This window comes from Helianthus annuus, chromosome 15 (genome assembly GCF_002127325.2).
Source record: "Helianthus annuus cultivar XRQ/B chromosome 15, HanXRQr2.0-SUNRISE, whole genome shotgun sequence".
In the NCBI taxonomy this organism is placed as follows: domain Eukaryota; kingdom Viridiplantae; phylum Streptophyta; class Magnoliopsida; order Asterales; family Asteraceae; genus Helianthus; species Helianthus annuus.
The window spans coordinates 6,568,092-6,584,136 of NC_035447.2; positions in this window are offsets into that span (position 1 = coordinate 6,568,092).

Consider the following 16,045-nt stretch of genomic DNA (forward strand, 5'->3'; position numbering starts at 1 on the left):
TCATCATCATCGCACATCTTCAATTTTACAACGCGTCATAATTTTCACGTGTTATAGGCGGTACTGGCGGCGGTGTATAACGTGCTACAACGCGTGATCAGATTTTGACAACGGACCTCTCCGTCCAGCCTTAGGATAAGATCTAAGTCCTAATATAATAGTTTCCGATAGATAATATTTAAAGATTAAGATAGCGATAGATCTTCTATAGTAAGTTTGCGATGTTTAATTATCACCCTCTCCCTAACATAAATTATTTATATGTACTTGGAGCATAGTCATTGGTTTTGTTTCTATACATCGACATTGGTATAAAATAAATCACATTTTGAACATCGTATACAAATTTACAGGAATGTAAGAAAAACATGTATACAAAAACATTTCTCTCCTATTTTATGTTAGATACTAAAAAAGCTTTGACTATGACATGTGACATTAGTAAATGACCATTTAATACACAATAAAGAAGTAAAATTAACTATACATTTTTTCTTGAAAATTTCAAAGATTTGACTTTAAAAGATACTTAAAGAATCTTAAAACTATATAAAATATAAACCGATAATAATTTAGTTCCGTATTCAAAATATTTTAACGTGTACTTGATGTTATAGTGAGCTAATATAAATGCATTTAATAAGTTTGACATGGTCATTTTTTTATTTTCATCTAAAATTAGTAAAAATAATAACTTTATTTTCCACTAAAGTTCAAACGTTACAACACAAAAGGAAGAAGCATTGTCACACAATTTTAGTATTTTGAATGATGACGAAGCACATGAATAATGATAACAATTACACGTGGATTAATACCATGTACTCACGTATAAGCCTTTATATGGGTCAACCAAATCATAACTCTTAGGCACAATGTCACTATCATTATACCCTGTCTAAGATATGATATCAAATATGGGCAATGTTTTCTTTTAAAAACCATACATGATGGCAAAAATGTTTAATCAAGAACCATTTATTGTATTAGTTTGGTTATTAGGTAACGGATCATGCATAAATAAATGAGTGGTTTATGCTTTGTTTCATATCTTCTATAATGTAATCGTTAGGGGTCGTTTGTTTTATATAATTTTGTGAAAGCATCTTAACGTTTCAATCAATTTTTGTAGGTTTTGTTGAATTTGGATTTTTTTGGATAAGACTTTTGAATCGTGAATTGGTTAGTTTCATATTAGATTAATTTGGTGGTACTTCAAATATTTAATCAGATAATTCAAAAGAAACCAATAACGAGTGTGTAAGAGAACAAACAACCCCTTGGGTTTTGTTAGATAAGCCTTTTGGGTTTTGTTGAAAGAAAAATAACCTAATTTTGGCATAACGGTTTTCGCATAATAACTTGAAGTGAAAAACCTAGTATAGATTTTCATCGAAACGAACAATTATGAAAGAAAAAAACTTGATTTTGGTTTTGGTTTTTAACTAGTTCGGCTAGAACTCATGACTATGAAAGCAAACACAAGATTTTTTTTTGGCAATTATAGTAACATCTATAAATTTCGAATGAATAATAAATTACATGGAAATAAAGTAACACTAAGACCAAGCGTACTGGGGCGTGTTCCCCCCTTGATACCGCCCGAAAACGCCCAGCCCCCCACTACGCTAGGCGTTTTGGGGCGTTTTTTTTGAAAAAAAATGAGTTTGGCGTTTTATTTATAACGCTGGGCATCCATTTCACCATCCAATCAGATGGAGACACCTGGAAATTGTGCCGGAAGGAGATGAATCTGCCGGAAATGGCTGTGGTTAGCCGGAAATTGTCGCCGGAAAAATCTGCAACTTTGGTCGCCGTTTACAAAGGAAGAAGAAGATAGGGTTTAAAATGTTTGGTTTTTGACAACTTTGGTCCCTGTAATTTAGATATGTTTTTAAAGATGGAGATAAGTTTTGAATTCTTTTTTTAAACCTTAATTGGTCCCTGTTTTTTTTTTTACTTTCGTTTTTTTTTTTAAGTTTTTTTTTATTTTTTTTTTCAAGTAATGTAATTTTTTTTTTTAATTAATGAATGTTATTTGATGTTTTAAATTAAAAAAAAATAATTGTGAAATGATTGTAAAATGATTGAATGGGGCATTATGGGGCATTATACCACTACACCACTTTTGCTATAATGCCTCCTTGCTGACTAGGACGCTACATGGCGCAAAACGCCCCATGGTGGGGGCATTATAGTGTTATACCACTAGACATGGTCTAAAGGAGGAATTTGGTAGAAAACATGAATTTCAATTCTAATTTCTATGTAAAGATTTATGTAAACCAAAGCTATCACTCTAGATGTGACACAAAGGATACAAGTAAGCATGTACATACACATTTTTTAATGAATTTGACTTACATTATATTTTTAAATATAATATAATACTAGTTAAATTAATAAATAATAGGGTATTTATAAGTTGAGTAGTTTATAAGCTAATAAGCTACTGTACACGGTCACGGTCACGTGACTTGCATGACATACTGCATGACATATACCACATGTAAAACAAAACAAAACCAGTTAATAATTTATTTATCAAACAACACCCTTGATCCGATACAAATAATATCATCCTCGACGCAAATTACATGACATGAAATTAATAAAAAGAGGCTGTGATATGTAATTAACAAATCGATATTAAAATATAGGGTTATGTTAATAATAAAAAATAATCACAGTATGTTTAGAAGCTTATAGTTTAAAGATTTTAAGAAAAAATCTCTACTTAATAAAAAAACTTATTTGATTGAAGAAGTTTGAAACTTTTAAGTTAGGAGCTTTAAGCTTTTGGTTAAACGCTCCTACTAGCAGTAACGTTTAGAAGAAGCTACAGCCTTTTATGAAAAAATGATTGTTTTAACTTCTAAAGATAAATAACTTTTTAATACACCAACTTTTTAAATTTTTTTTTTCTGAAGATAACGGAAAATCAAATTTTTAGTTATCTTTAATTTTGTATTTTTAATATATTATCTGTAATCCTTTATTATTAATTCTAAAATATTTTTCAAAATAGACATCTTAAATGGTTAATATTGATATTTATTTAACTTGTGTTTTTTTAATCGTTAGTAGCTATTTAAGACCAAAATAATAATAAACCTTTTTTTATCGTTAGTAGTTATGTAAAACCAAAATAATAATAATAAACAAACCGAAAGAAACATATATTGACAAGTTTAGTATTATGCATTTTAGTTATGTCCATTTTGATCATTTTATATATTTTATTAAAAGTTTTAGCTACTCTACCAAACATCTAAATGTATTTAAAAAGCTTCAGCTACCAGCTTTTAGCCAATAACCACCAACTAATTTTGTCAAACATACCATATATGTGATTCAACTAATCTGATGTTGCTACCGTTCACTAAGACCATATGTAATGGGGCTTTATAAGGGCATGAAAGATTTTGATAATGCCCTTACACCATTACTCATGGGCATTATAGGGGCATGAAGAGTGAGGGGCATTTCTATAATAATGCCCAAAGAGAAGAAAAATAATGGAAAGTAATAAATGAAATGGGCATTAACCATTACACCTTTTTTAAAAGGGCATTATGATGATGATGTGGTGAAAAATGCCCCTTAGTGGGCATTAACCATTACCTATGGTCTAATTAACCAATTAATATTTTTTATTTGACTTGCTATTGTTGTTTACTTATTAACCATTTAATATTTTTTGACTTTAAGACTTTAACTGATAATTCAATGTCACCCTACATGTCAACATTATCGACCATATTACATTTTTTAACGGTTATCGACCGTATTACAAGTTTACTTTTTTTTAACGGCAAGGAACGACGTGCTAATCACCGTGACACCGGGCGTTGTGGCTAAGGTCGACTACTCGACCGTCGCCAGCCCCTTGGCTCTCCCAGATGCGCAGAAACCTGACATCCACCTGTCCGGAGGCATGATAGTGGAATAACCAGTAAAACCTTGCCTCTCATTCAAGACGAATCGGTGCCACCCGTATTTGCTCTTCATCTGGATGCCGCAGAAAATAATAGGAAGAGGAAGAGTCAAACCTGAATCACAAAGAATATCAAATTTTTCCCCAACTATTCCACCACTAGCTCATTGACACATGTTTATACTATTTATATAAGGGTGAGAGGGGCACTCCTCTAAGAGGGGAGTCCCCTCTCTTACACATAACCAATCAGCATATGCCACGTCAACTCCCCTAACACCCCAATTTGATGGCGGCACTCCTCTCTTAGGGGACTTGTGTTTTTTTTTTATTTGTTGTAAAATTATGCATGTTTATAAATTAAAAAAATATTAATAAAAATAAAAATTAAATAAAAGACATTTCATTAAATTAAAAATAAAAATTACATTCAAACTAGAAAAATAAAAATTACATTCAAACTAGAAAAATATAAAAACAAACTACTCGTCGTCGGAACTCACTTCAAGGTGAGGTAGATCTAAACTTCCGAGATGCTCAACGAGATCGTGTTTTAGTCTCCAATGCGTTTCTTCGTCAATGAGCTCGCTATAAGCTGTATCATCGAAGACGGGTTCGACTGGAGGATCTTGAATATGTACCGGTGCTATCGCCCTTCCGTCGTCTTTTATAATCATGTTATGTAAAATAAGGCACGTATACACGATGGACCTTATCTTTTTCACCGTTTTCGAACGCATTGGACGATTTAGTATTCCCCACTTCGCCTTTAACACACCAAACGCCCGTTCCACATCTTTTCTTGCGGCCTCGTGTTGCCTCTTAAACTTTTTTTCATTCGGGATGTGAGGATATGGAAAAGACTTCACAAACAAAACCAGCTAGTGTAGATCCCATCAGTAAGAAAATACTCGCGTTTGTATAAGTGTTCGTTCACCTGAAATGGACAATTTGGCGCCGTTCCGTTTCGTTGAATAAGAAATAATGGAGATTGTTGCAGCACGTTGATGTCGTTTTGTGAACCCGCCGGGCCACAAAAAGCATGCCAAATCCACAAATCTTGAGACGCCACCGCTTCTAACATAACCGTCGGGTATTGATGATCGCCTCTCATATATTGTCCACGCAGTTCTGTGGGGCACATTCTCCAGACGAAGTGTGTACAATCCAGACTACCCAACATACCAGGTAGGTGATGCCTCTCCTCATGAGCCTGATACAATAGCGCAACGTCGTGGCTCGTTGGTCTACGTAAGAATTCACCGGCATACATTTTATAGACCGTCTCGCAGAAATATTCAAGGCACTCACGAGAGGTCCGTTCAGACATATTTAAATACTCGTCGTTTTCATCTGGTGGGTTACCGGTTGCAAGTTGTTTAATCGCAGAAGTAACCTTTTGCAACGACGTGAAACTTTTCTTCATTCTCCCGTCCAAGCCCTCTTGAAACCACTCGTTATTCGCTTCCACGTTACTAATAATTTTTAGGAACAAAGACTTGGACATACGAAATCTCTGACGAAAAATATCGGCATTAAATTTTGGATTTTCGACAAAATAATCGGCCATGAGTGTCTCATAGCCTCCCACACGATCTCGATGGACTAATTTTTTTACTAGACGATGCCTTGTCTAGTAGCTCCGCTTGTTGGATGAGATTTTGGAAGAAAATTAAGCTACCATCGCTTGACGATGAATCTTCATCATCGGGAAAGTCGGGTAGGGGAGAAAAAAAATGGGAACTTGGAATCCATTTTGTGTTGTATTTGATAGATTTTTTTAGAGTGAGTTTGAGAGTGGTGGGTGTGGTAAAAAATTAGATTAAGTTGGTTATATTTATATTGTTAAAATTGAATTTTTTTTTTTTAAATCGACCGTTAGCCAACGTCCACCCTCGTTCTTTGTGCCATTTAACGCAGTGCCTCCCCACCGAATCCCCTTCCCGAATCGGGTCCCCACAGTGATGACGACGGTGTTCCTGATCGGGGTTTGGGGTCACCGCACCCTCTCCCCGAGAGTGCCCCGTATACGCTAAGGTAACTTACACCAATGTCAACATCGTAGGATTCGTCACATTTTCACTTATTTTACTATCATTTATTACCTTAGCAATTAATATACATGTGGGACCATATAATTGTTTCTTAAAACACAGACAATATAATTTTTTTCTTCAAAAACATACATATATTAATAATTTATATAGTTGATGCCTAAATAATTTCGTAACCAAGATTATCATAAGTACACACATATGAGAATATATATCCAACTAGACTTATGTCTAAAATCCCACATATTAGTATAGAATATCGTTAAAAACACATAGACATTAGATTACATGGTGTGGGATAAAACCCTAGGAGCTTTATCATGCTATATTAGCGTCACGACTGTAACCCGTACAGAGGAAGCTTCTCACCCTTAACACTTTTGCAGTGGAATAAAGTCCCATAAAACCTCTTTGATTTAAAAAAAATTGATTAGTTTAAAGAAGGTGGGTCCCCTCCTTTTCTTCCTGTCATGCCTGCTACTGGGCTAGCGAAGACAACATTAGCGCCCTTTAATGACGTCTATGAGATTGTGTGTGGGGCGACATTGGGGTGATGTGGCGAATGGTGAGAGACTACACCAAGTAGCCTTACTATATGTCTATATACATGTCTGATTATAATCTCATACATCCTTTCAAAACGACGACAAATTATATTAACAAAAAGGAGCTAATAAGACATAAGACAAGAATAGTACAAGTTACCAAAAAAAAAAACTCAATGAATAACACCATTATGACCAAGAAATATTACAAAACTTTGCTCTAACTCGATTCCAACCGTAAAAAAAAGCATGATGTCATTCGTCATTTTCATATAATATCTTTCCTAATCACAAAACAACAAGGAATTCCTAGCTTTCCAAATATGCCACATTATGAAATAAATCATATCCCCTTTTAACTTCGTTCTCTTATTCAACCTCGAGTGGCTAACGATCAAGTTTGTGAGCACCAACATGTCTGCAAGAGGAAAAGCCATAAGACCACTCCAAGACGAAAACCATCGTCAAATCATAACCAAGAACCTAGACGCGAATAAGAAGCGTTCCACATCCGCATTATCACAAAATAAAACAAGCCTTTCGACAGGCGACAACCAACTGTCTTTCAGACAAGCTTTGTCACAGTGATCCTATCTCGAACCACTCTCTAAGCAAAACAATTGACTTTTAGAGAAATTTAGTTCATCCTACACAGTGGCAAAGTGTCACACCCCAACCGATGGCGGAATCATCGGGGCGCGACACTGAGCGAAACAGATTGTTCAAAGAAATTCCATAACAACTAATATTACTGAATAGTTTTAATATCACGTCCCATACCGTGACCCATAAGATAAATTCAGTTATTACAGACATAGGTATCCTTCAAACAAAAACATGTTCCGACAACTCAGGTTTAAGTACATAAATATAAATTGTCTTGGTTTCTAGACTCTTTCCTAGCCTCGATTTCACAGCAGAGAAAGCAAGTAAGCATCCTAAACACCTGTCACATACATTAAAATAAAGTCAATACATATAATGTAAAGGTGAGCATACAAGTTTGATATTAGCATATAGAGTTCGAATAGTTTACGCATAACCAACACGTACACAGAGGAAAACGAAGCATGTTAATTATCGACATGGACCTATCGATACCAATGACTGCGGGTTGACCATCCGAGACGGTTCGCAATACATGATTACCACCGTAATCCATGCAAGTAATTGTCCTTAACAACCCCCGTGTGAACGTGTGCTGAGTCCAAACTATAGTACTACGTCGTTAAGGCAGGTAGACAGCATTCCACGTGTAAACATAATCAACAAGCATTCATTAAGTCACGTAATACATGCATATTGGTTAGCGCGCAAATAGTTTGAGTAGTGTGATCGTTTGTGTTTTCATATAAGCAACGTATGTAACACCCAAAAGTGCTAAAAGCAAAAAGGGATCGAATATACTCACAGTGATTGATTATGGATTGAAGGGAGTGCTGAGAGTAGGGTTAGCCTGAATAGTTCGATAGCACAACAATGAGTAACGTGGAAAAATAAGGCAAGTGTGAATGGATCGAATAGGCTGGTCGATCGAACGGCAGGTTCGATCGAACGGTCTGTTCGGTCGGCTGGTATATCCGATTGGACAATCCTGTTCGATCGGCCGGTAGGCTCGATCGGCTGGGCCATTCGAGTGGATTGTTTCTTCCTCTGGTGTGTTTGTGTTTAGGATTTGAACTTTTGAGGTTTTCGTTGTAGTATATGAGAACACAAAAATGTCCTTACCTTTCAGGTCGATCGATCGAACGGTCCGTTCGATCGGCCGGCCTACTCGATCGGCTGGGAACCTTAGAGTGATGCTCAATAGGATGTCGCTCGATCGAACGGACTGTTCGATCGGCTGGCATTCCCTACTACGAACGAGTTGTGAAAACGATTAAGTGTTGAAGCATAGTATCTCATGATCCGAAGAGTAATGTTTTTCAATCGAGTAGCGTATTCGATCGAACATCACTTCGTCAATAACATACTTCATAAAATTTGAAAAGTGTGGGACCATGTGCTAGCTGATCGGCTGGCCCGGTCGATCGGCTGGCATGTCCGATCGGCTGGGCTGTTCGAACAGCCTAGCCGTTCTGCCAGCATTTCTGACCTGGTCGGCCTTTCGTCTAACACTTGGCTGTTTGATCACTTGTTGTCATTTCGGGTTAGTTTGATAATGAGTTGAACTATGATATCCTCCGTTCCTACTCGTTTCTTCGGCTCGGACAGGAATCATCCAAGTCCGGCCGGTGAGCGGTTCGGAACGTCGGTTTAGAGTTTAACCCATCGTCGGTAAACCTAGTATATAGAATCCGAATCTTGAACCTCTTAACTGTCGGAGTGATTAGTTAGCCGGTTCAAGCTCCGTTTCTACCGGTTTTAAGGTTTTGAGTGTAAAAGGTTGAAGAAAGTTGGAAATTATTCATAAAATGTTACGATTTGTAAGAATCTTAGTTTGTTTATGTGGAAATCGGTCAGATCTAAGCCATTCATGGTTGAATGAGGCCAAAGTTTGGTGTTCTTCAAAAACACTATGATGACATCACTGAAGAACACTTAGATCTTGGTGATTTCATGGTTAGAAATCGATTTTTGAAAGATAGAAAGGTGTAGAATCATGTAGTGATCAAAATCGTACAAGAATTAGAGTAAAAACTTACCGGAGTTGAGAGAAATCTGAGAAAAGATGAAGAAGAAGGCTGGTTCGGTCAGAGCTTTCAAAAAATGGAAAGTGTGACAATGACAACCCTATTTATAGGCTCCAAAAGAGGAAAGTGGCAGCCGATCGGCCAGGAGCTCCGATCGAATGGGCTGCTCGATCGGCTAGGAAGATGCTAGCCGATCGGCTGGCCTGTTCGATCAGGATGCCTCCTGTTCGATCCGCGACACACTTTGAGTATTTTGCGACGATTTTCGATGTTTCGATTTCGATAGACGATGATACGAATACGTTAGAGTTCCTAGTCAAATTACTTTCAGTCCCAATCACTAAATCTAACATACAATCATCTATAAGTCACGTTTCGATGTCGGTTTCGATTGAGTTTGATTGCTTTTCGAGTTTCGATTCGATCTTCGATTGATTCGCTTGAATACCGCACCAAACATATAAATAAAACACGCACAAGTAACAAATAAGGCACACACACATGTATAACAATACCAGAGTTCACATAATTCGAGTCTCGAGCTTGATTGATGAATCGATTAGCTTGATTATTGATTGATTATGTCACACCCCAACCGATGGCGGAATCATCGGGGCGCGGCACTGAGCGAAACAGATTGTTCAGAAGTTTCCACAACAACTATCATACAATTCAGTTATATAACACGTCCCATACCGTGTCCCAAATAATAACAAGTTATCATAGAAATCAACTAAACAATATGGGAACTGTTCCGACAACTCAGATTCTTAATTATTACAGACCGAATTTAAATATTGTTTTAAGACTTCTAGACGGCTAACGGTAGATCTTACTGACTACAGGTGCCAGTACAAGATCTACAGATAATTATGGCCCTGGAGCAGGTATGTGGACACTGTCCTAAGGTCACAGGCTCCTAGAAGCTTATTATTGCCTCGCTTCCCTAGCACGCTAGTAGCTTAAACACCTGTCACATACGTTAAAATAAAAGTCAATACATATAATGTAAAGGTGAGTACACAAGTTTGATATAGCATATAAAGTTCGAAAGTTTACGCATAACCAAGCACGTACACAAGGGCAAACGATGCATGTAAATTATCAACATGGGACCATCGATACCAATGACTTCGAGTTGACTGTCCGAGACAGTTCGCAATACATGATTACCACCGTAATCCATGCAAGTAATTGTCCTTAGCAACCCCCGTGTGAACGGGTGCTGAGTCCAAACTATAGTACTACGTTGCTAAAGCAGGCAGATAGCACTCCACGTGTAAACATAATAAACAGCAATCATTTAGACAAGTAATACATGCCAGTAGGTTAGCGTTCAAATAGTTTGTGTCGTTTGTGAATTTGATAGATTACGTATGTAACACCCAAAAGTGCTGAAAGCAAAAAGGGGTCGAGTATACTCACAGTGGTTGGTCGTGGATTGAGGGGAGCACTGAGAATAGGTTAGCCTGAATAGTTCGATAACACAACGATGAGTAACGCGGAAAAAGTAAACAATGTACTTGGATCGAGTAGGCCATTCGATCGGACGGCAGTTCGATCGAGTGGGCTGTTCGATTGGTTTGAAAGTCCGTTCGAACATCCATTCGATCGGCCGGCTGGCTCGATCGGCTGGTTCCTTCAAGTGGATTGTTTCTTCCTTGGATGAGAAAGATGTGTTTGTGTATGATGGTTTGAACTTTTGAAGTTCTTGCAGCATTACCTTTCAAGTTGGCAGATCGAACGGGCTGTTCGATCGGTTAGCCCAACCGATCGGTTAGCAGCTGAGGGTTGGCAAGGTGTCACTCGATCGGGTGGCATGCTCGATCGGGTGACATTCCAATGTTTCGAAAAGGTTAAGTGTTGAAGTATAGTATCTCATGATTCGAGCAGTAATGTTCAATCGAGTGGCGTAGTCGATCGAACAGTACCTCGTCAATACTACACTTTTGTGAGTTGGTGGGTCCAGGTGCTAGTCGATCGGTTAGCCTAGCCGATCGGCTGGCGTAGTCGTTCGGTTGGGCTGTTCGATCGAACAGCCTAGCCGTTCGGCCAGCTTCTCGATTCGGTTAATCTATCACTTAACACCTGGTTATTCCCGTTAATTGTTGATGTTTTAGAGATATTTTGACTACGAGTTGAACCACAAAGCTGAAGTCCCTACTTAGTCTACTGACTCGAGCAGGAATCACCCAAGCTCGGTCAGAGACGGTTTGGAACCTAAGTTTAACGTTTAACCCGAAATCGGTATATCTCTCGGCAGAACCCGAGTCTTGAACCATGTGTTTGTTTAGATTGATTTGTAAATCGGTTCTAGTCTCGTTTTCACCCTTTTTGAGTGTAAAAGAGTTGAAAGATAGATGAAAACCCATCTTCCAATCCTTTTCCACCGTGAAATGTTAAGATCTTTGGTAGATTTTAGGTTATTTATGTGGAAATCGGTTAGATCTAAGCTATTCATGGTGGAATGATGTCAAAACTTAGTGTTCTTGAAGAACACCATGATGACATCATCCAAGAACACCTAGATCTTGGTGATTTCGCGGTTGAAATCCAAGTTTTGAAAGATAGAAAGATGGAGAATCGATTAATGAACAAGATTGTACAAAGATTGGAGTGAAATACTTACAGGTTTGAGAGAAATCTGAGAAATGGCGAGAATAGAAGGCTGGTCGGTCAGAGCTTTTCCAAAAGTGGAAAGCTTGACAAGGACAGCCCTATTTATAGGCTTCCAAAAGTGGAAAGGGTTGGCTGATCGAACAGCATCCCTGATCGAGCGGCTGCCCGATCGAACAGCCTGTTCGATCGGCTAGCCTGTTCGATCAGGTTGCCCTGTTCGATCGGCTTGCCTGGTTTTGAGTGTTTCGCGACGATTTTTGATATTTCGAGTTCGATAGTTTGAGGGGTAGAGTAGGATAGAGTTTCTATTCAAATTACTTACAGTCCCAACTACTATATCTAACATACAAGCATCCTTACAACCTATTTTCAAAGTCGGTTTCGATTGAGTTTGATTATCCTTCGAGTCTCGATTGATTTGATTGATTCACCACACCTTTTAACATAAAAGTAACATGCACAAGTAACACGTAAGGCACACACACACGTATAAAAGCATTAAAATTATCCACACTTGAGTTTGATGATTGATTTGATTAGCTTGATTATTGATTGACTAGCTTTATTGCATTGTTACTTCCTATCATTCACAGTCGGTCGTTGATTCACAGTTCGATTATCGGCCGATTAGTTTGATTATACAACACTTACTCCAAATAATATGAAAATCAAAATGAAACTAAAATGAAATTAATCTTTATTGATCTTTAATTCCAATAATAGTCAACTCTTGACTTTGACTTTGACTTTTGGGAAAACACGGGGTGTTACAGTCTCCCCTCCTTTAGGGAATTTCGTCCCGAAATTAGGCCGAGAACCGTACATCGCCGTGTGATTTTACCAATTTGATGCTTCAGATCTATCTGAACAACTGCGGGTACTTGGCCTTCATGTCACTTTCGAGTTCCCAAGTGAACTCCGCGCCTCGTTTGCCTTCCCATCGTACTTTTACAATAGGAATGCGAGAGCGTCTGAGTTGCTTGGTCTGTCGGTCCATGATTTCGATAGGCTTTTCCACGAAGTGTAGCGTCTCATTGACCTGAAGATCGTCGAGTGGTATTATTGCGTCGTGGTCGGCTACGCATTTTCGAAGGTTTGAAATATGGAAAGTCGGGTGGACATTGTTGAGTTCCTCCGGTAATTCGAGTTTGTAGGCAACTTTACCGATCCTTTCCAGAATCTTAAAAGGTCCAACAAATCGAGGCGCAAGTTTCCCTCTTTTGCCGAATCGGACTACTCCCTTCCAAGGTGATACCTTTAGGAGTACGTAGTCGTCAACTGCAAATTCGCGGGGCTTGCGTCGTTTATCGGCGTACATCTTTTGTCTGTCCCGGGCCTTCACCAAGTTTTCCCTTATCTGGTGGATCTTGTCAGTCGTTTCTTGCAGAATCTCGGGCCCAGTCAATTGTGAATGACCGACCTCGTGCCATACAATAGGCGAGCGACATCTCCTACCATACAAGGCTTCGAAAGGTGCCATTTCGATGCTGGAGTGATAGCTATTATTGTACGAAAATTCGACCAACGGTAGGTGTTTGCTCCAACTACCACCAAAATCGATAACACACGCACGGAGCATGTCTTCAATAGTACGAATCGTTCTTTCAGTCTGCCCGTCGGTTTGCGGGTGGAATGCGGTACTCAAATTCAGCGTCGTACCAAGAGCTGCTTGAAAAGTTTCCCACAATCTCGATGTAAACCGAGCATCGCGATCAGAAATGATGTCTCGAGGCGTACCATGATTCTTAATGATCTCGTCGGTGTAGATTTGGGCTAACTTGGCCACCTTATAGTCTTCTCGTATTGGCAGAAAGTGGGCTGATTTGGTTAGACGGTCGACTATAACCCAAATACTGTCGTGACCTGATGGCGTGGTCGGAAGCTTAGTTATGAAATCCATAGCTATGCTTTCCCACTTCCATACGGGTATCGGCGGTTGTTCGAGTAAGCCTGAAGGTCTTTGGTGTTCAGCCTTGACTCTTGCACAAGTTAAACAGCTACCAACATATAGAGCAATATCCCTTTTCATCCCAGGCCACCAGTACTTGTAGCGAAGGTCCTGGTACATTTTGTCCGCACCGGGATGAATGGAATATCGGGATTTGTGGGCTTCGTTCATGATGATCTTTCGCAAATCTGTCCTCCTCGGAACCCAGATTCGGTCCAGATAATAGAATATCCCGTTGGCTTTGCTCACGAGCTGAGTTCCATCGTGATAGATTCGTTCTTTCTTCAACGTACGCTCGTTAAAGCAAGCGTGTTGTGCTTCGCGGATGAGAGCTTCGAGGTTATACTGAGCCTGGATGTTTCGAACACCTATCACGTAATTCTTTCTGCTGAGGGCGTCTGCAACTACATTCGCCTTGCCTGGGTGATAACGGATCTCACAGTCGTAATCATTGAGAAGTTCTACCCATCGGCGTTGACGCATATTGAGTTCTCTCTGGTTAAAGATATGTTGTAGGCTCTTGTGATCGGTGAAGATCGTACACCTTGTACCATACAGGTAGTGTCGCCAAATCTTTAAGGCAAAGACAACTGCGCCTAGCTCAAGGTCATGGGTTGTGTAGTTCTTCTCGTGGATTTTGAGCTGTCGAGATGCGTAAGCTATAACCTTGTCTCGTTGCATGAGAACACAGCCAAGTCCAAGGTTTGAAGCATCACAATAGACAACGAAGTCATCGCTTCCGTCCGGCAGTGTAAGAATTGGTGCATGGCACAGCATGTGTTTGAGGGTTTGGAAAGCAGTCTCCTGCGCGGTTCCCCACACACAAGGCTTGTCTTTATGAGTAAGGGAGGTAAGCGGTACAGCAATCTTTGAGAATCCTTCGATGAATCGCCGGTAGTAACCTGCTAATCCGAGAAAAGAGCGAACTTCTGACGGATTCTTTGGCGTAACCCATCCCTTGACTGCCTCAATCTTTGCAGGATCAACGTGTATACCCCGACTATTCACAATATGACCCAGAAATCGAACCTCCTCCAACCAGAACTCACACTTGGAGAACTTGGCGTAGAGTTGGTTTCCCTGAAGCAACTCGAGAACCAATCGCAAATGCTGCGCATGTTCGGCTCTCGATCTGGAATAGATCAGGACATCGTCGATAAATACAATGACGAAACGGTCTAAGAACGGTTTACACACGCGATTCATCAGATCCATGAAGACCGCGGGTGCGTTGGTCAAACCAAAAGGCATGACAACAAATTCGTAGTGGCCGTATCGGGTTCGAAAAGCGGTTTTGGGTATGTCTTCCTCTTGAATCCGCAACTGATGATAGCCTGAACGTAGATCAATCTTGGAGAAACACTGAGCACCTTGTAATTGGTCAAACAGATCATCGATTCTTGGTAAGGGGTATCGGTTCTTGATGGTCAGCTTGTTCAATTCCCGGTAATCGATGCACATTCGGAACGACCCGTCCTTCTTTTTGACGAAAAGGACTGGTGCGCCCCATGGAGAAGTGCTCGGGCGAATGAAGCCTTTTTCAAGTAACTCTTGGAGTTGGTTTGAGAGTTCTCGCATCTCAGATGGAGCGAGTCGATACGGAGCTTTGGCCACTGGGTTGGCTCCTGGAATAAGGTCGATTCGAAAGTCGATATCACGACTTGGAGGTAATCCAGGAAGATCATCAGGGAACACCTGAGGAAATTCTCGGACAACGGGAACATCCTTGACTTCAACTTTCCTTTTCTTGTCCGTCTCTGCTACAACAATGTTGGCCAAGAAGGCTCGATATTCCTTGCGGAGATATTTGCGAGCTTGAAGACATGACATGAGCTTGAGATCTTTCGCAGTAGTTTCACCATAAACACATAGAATATCACCACTAGCTAGCACAAAACGAATCATCTTATCGGAACACACAACTTCAGCATAGTTTTCACGAAGAAAGTCCATGCCTACTATGACATCGAAACTTCCGAGCTGCATTGGAATGAGATTAATCGGGAATATATGATTGTTGAGCTCGAGAGTACAATCACGGAGCACAGAATTGACAGCAATGGTTCTTCCGATAGCGACTTCTACTTCGAAGGGTGACGAAAGATAAGAGCGCTTACGTCTAAGAAGCTTCTCAAATTCAAATGACACAAAGCAGTTATCGGCTCCAGTATCAAACAAACATGATGCATATATACCATTCACAAGGAACGTACCATTGACCACGTTGTTATCAGCTTGAGCTCGTGCGTTGATGTTGAAAGTTCTGCGTGAGCGGCTTGTTGCTGGTTTGTTGTTGTTGCTGGGGTTGT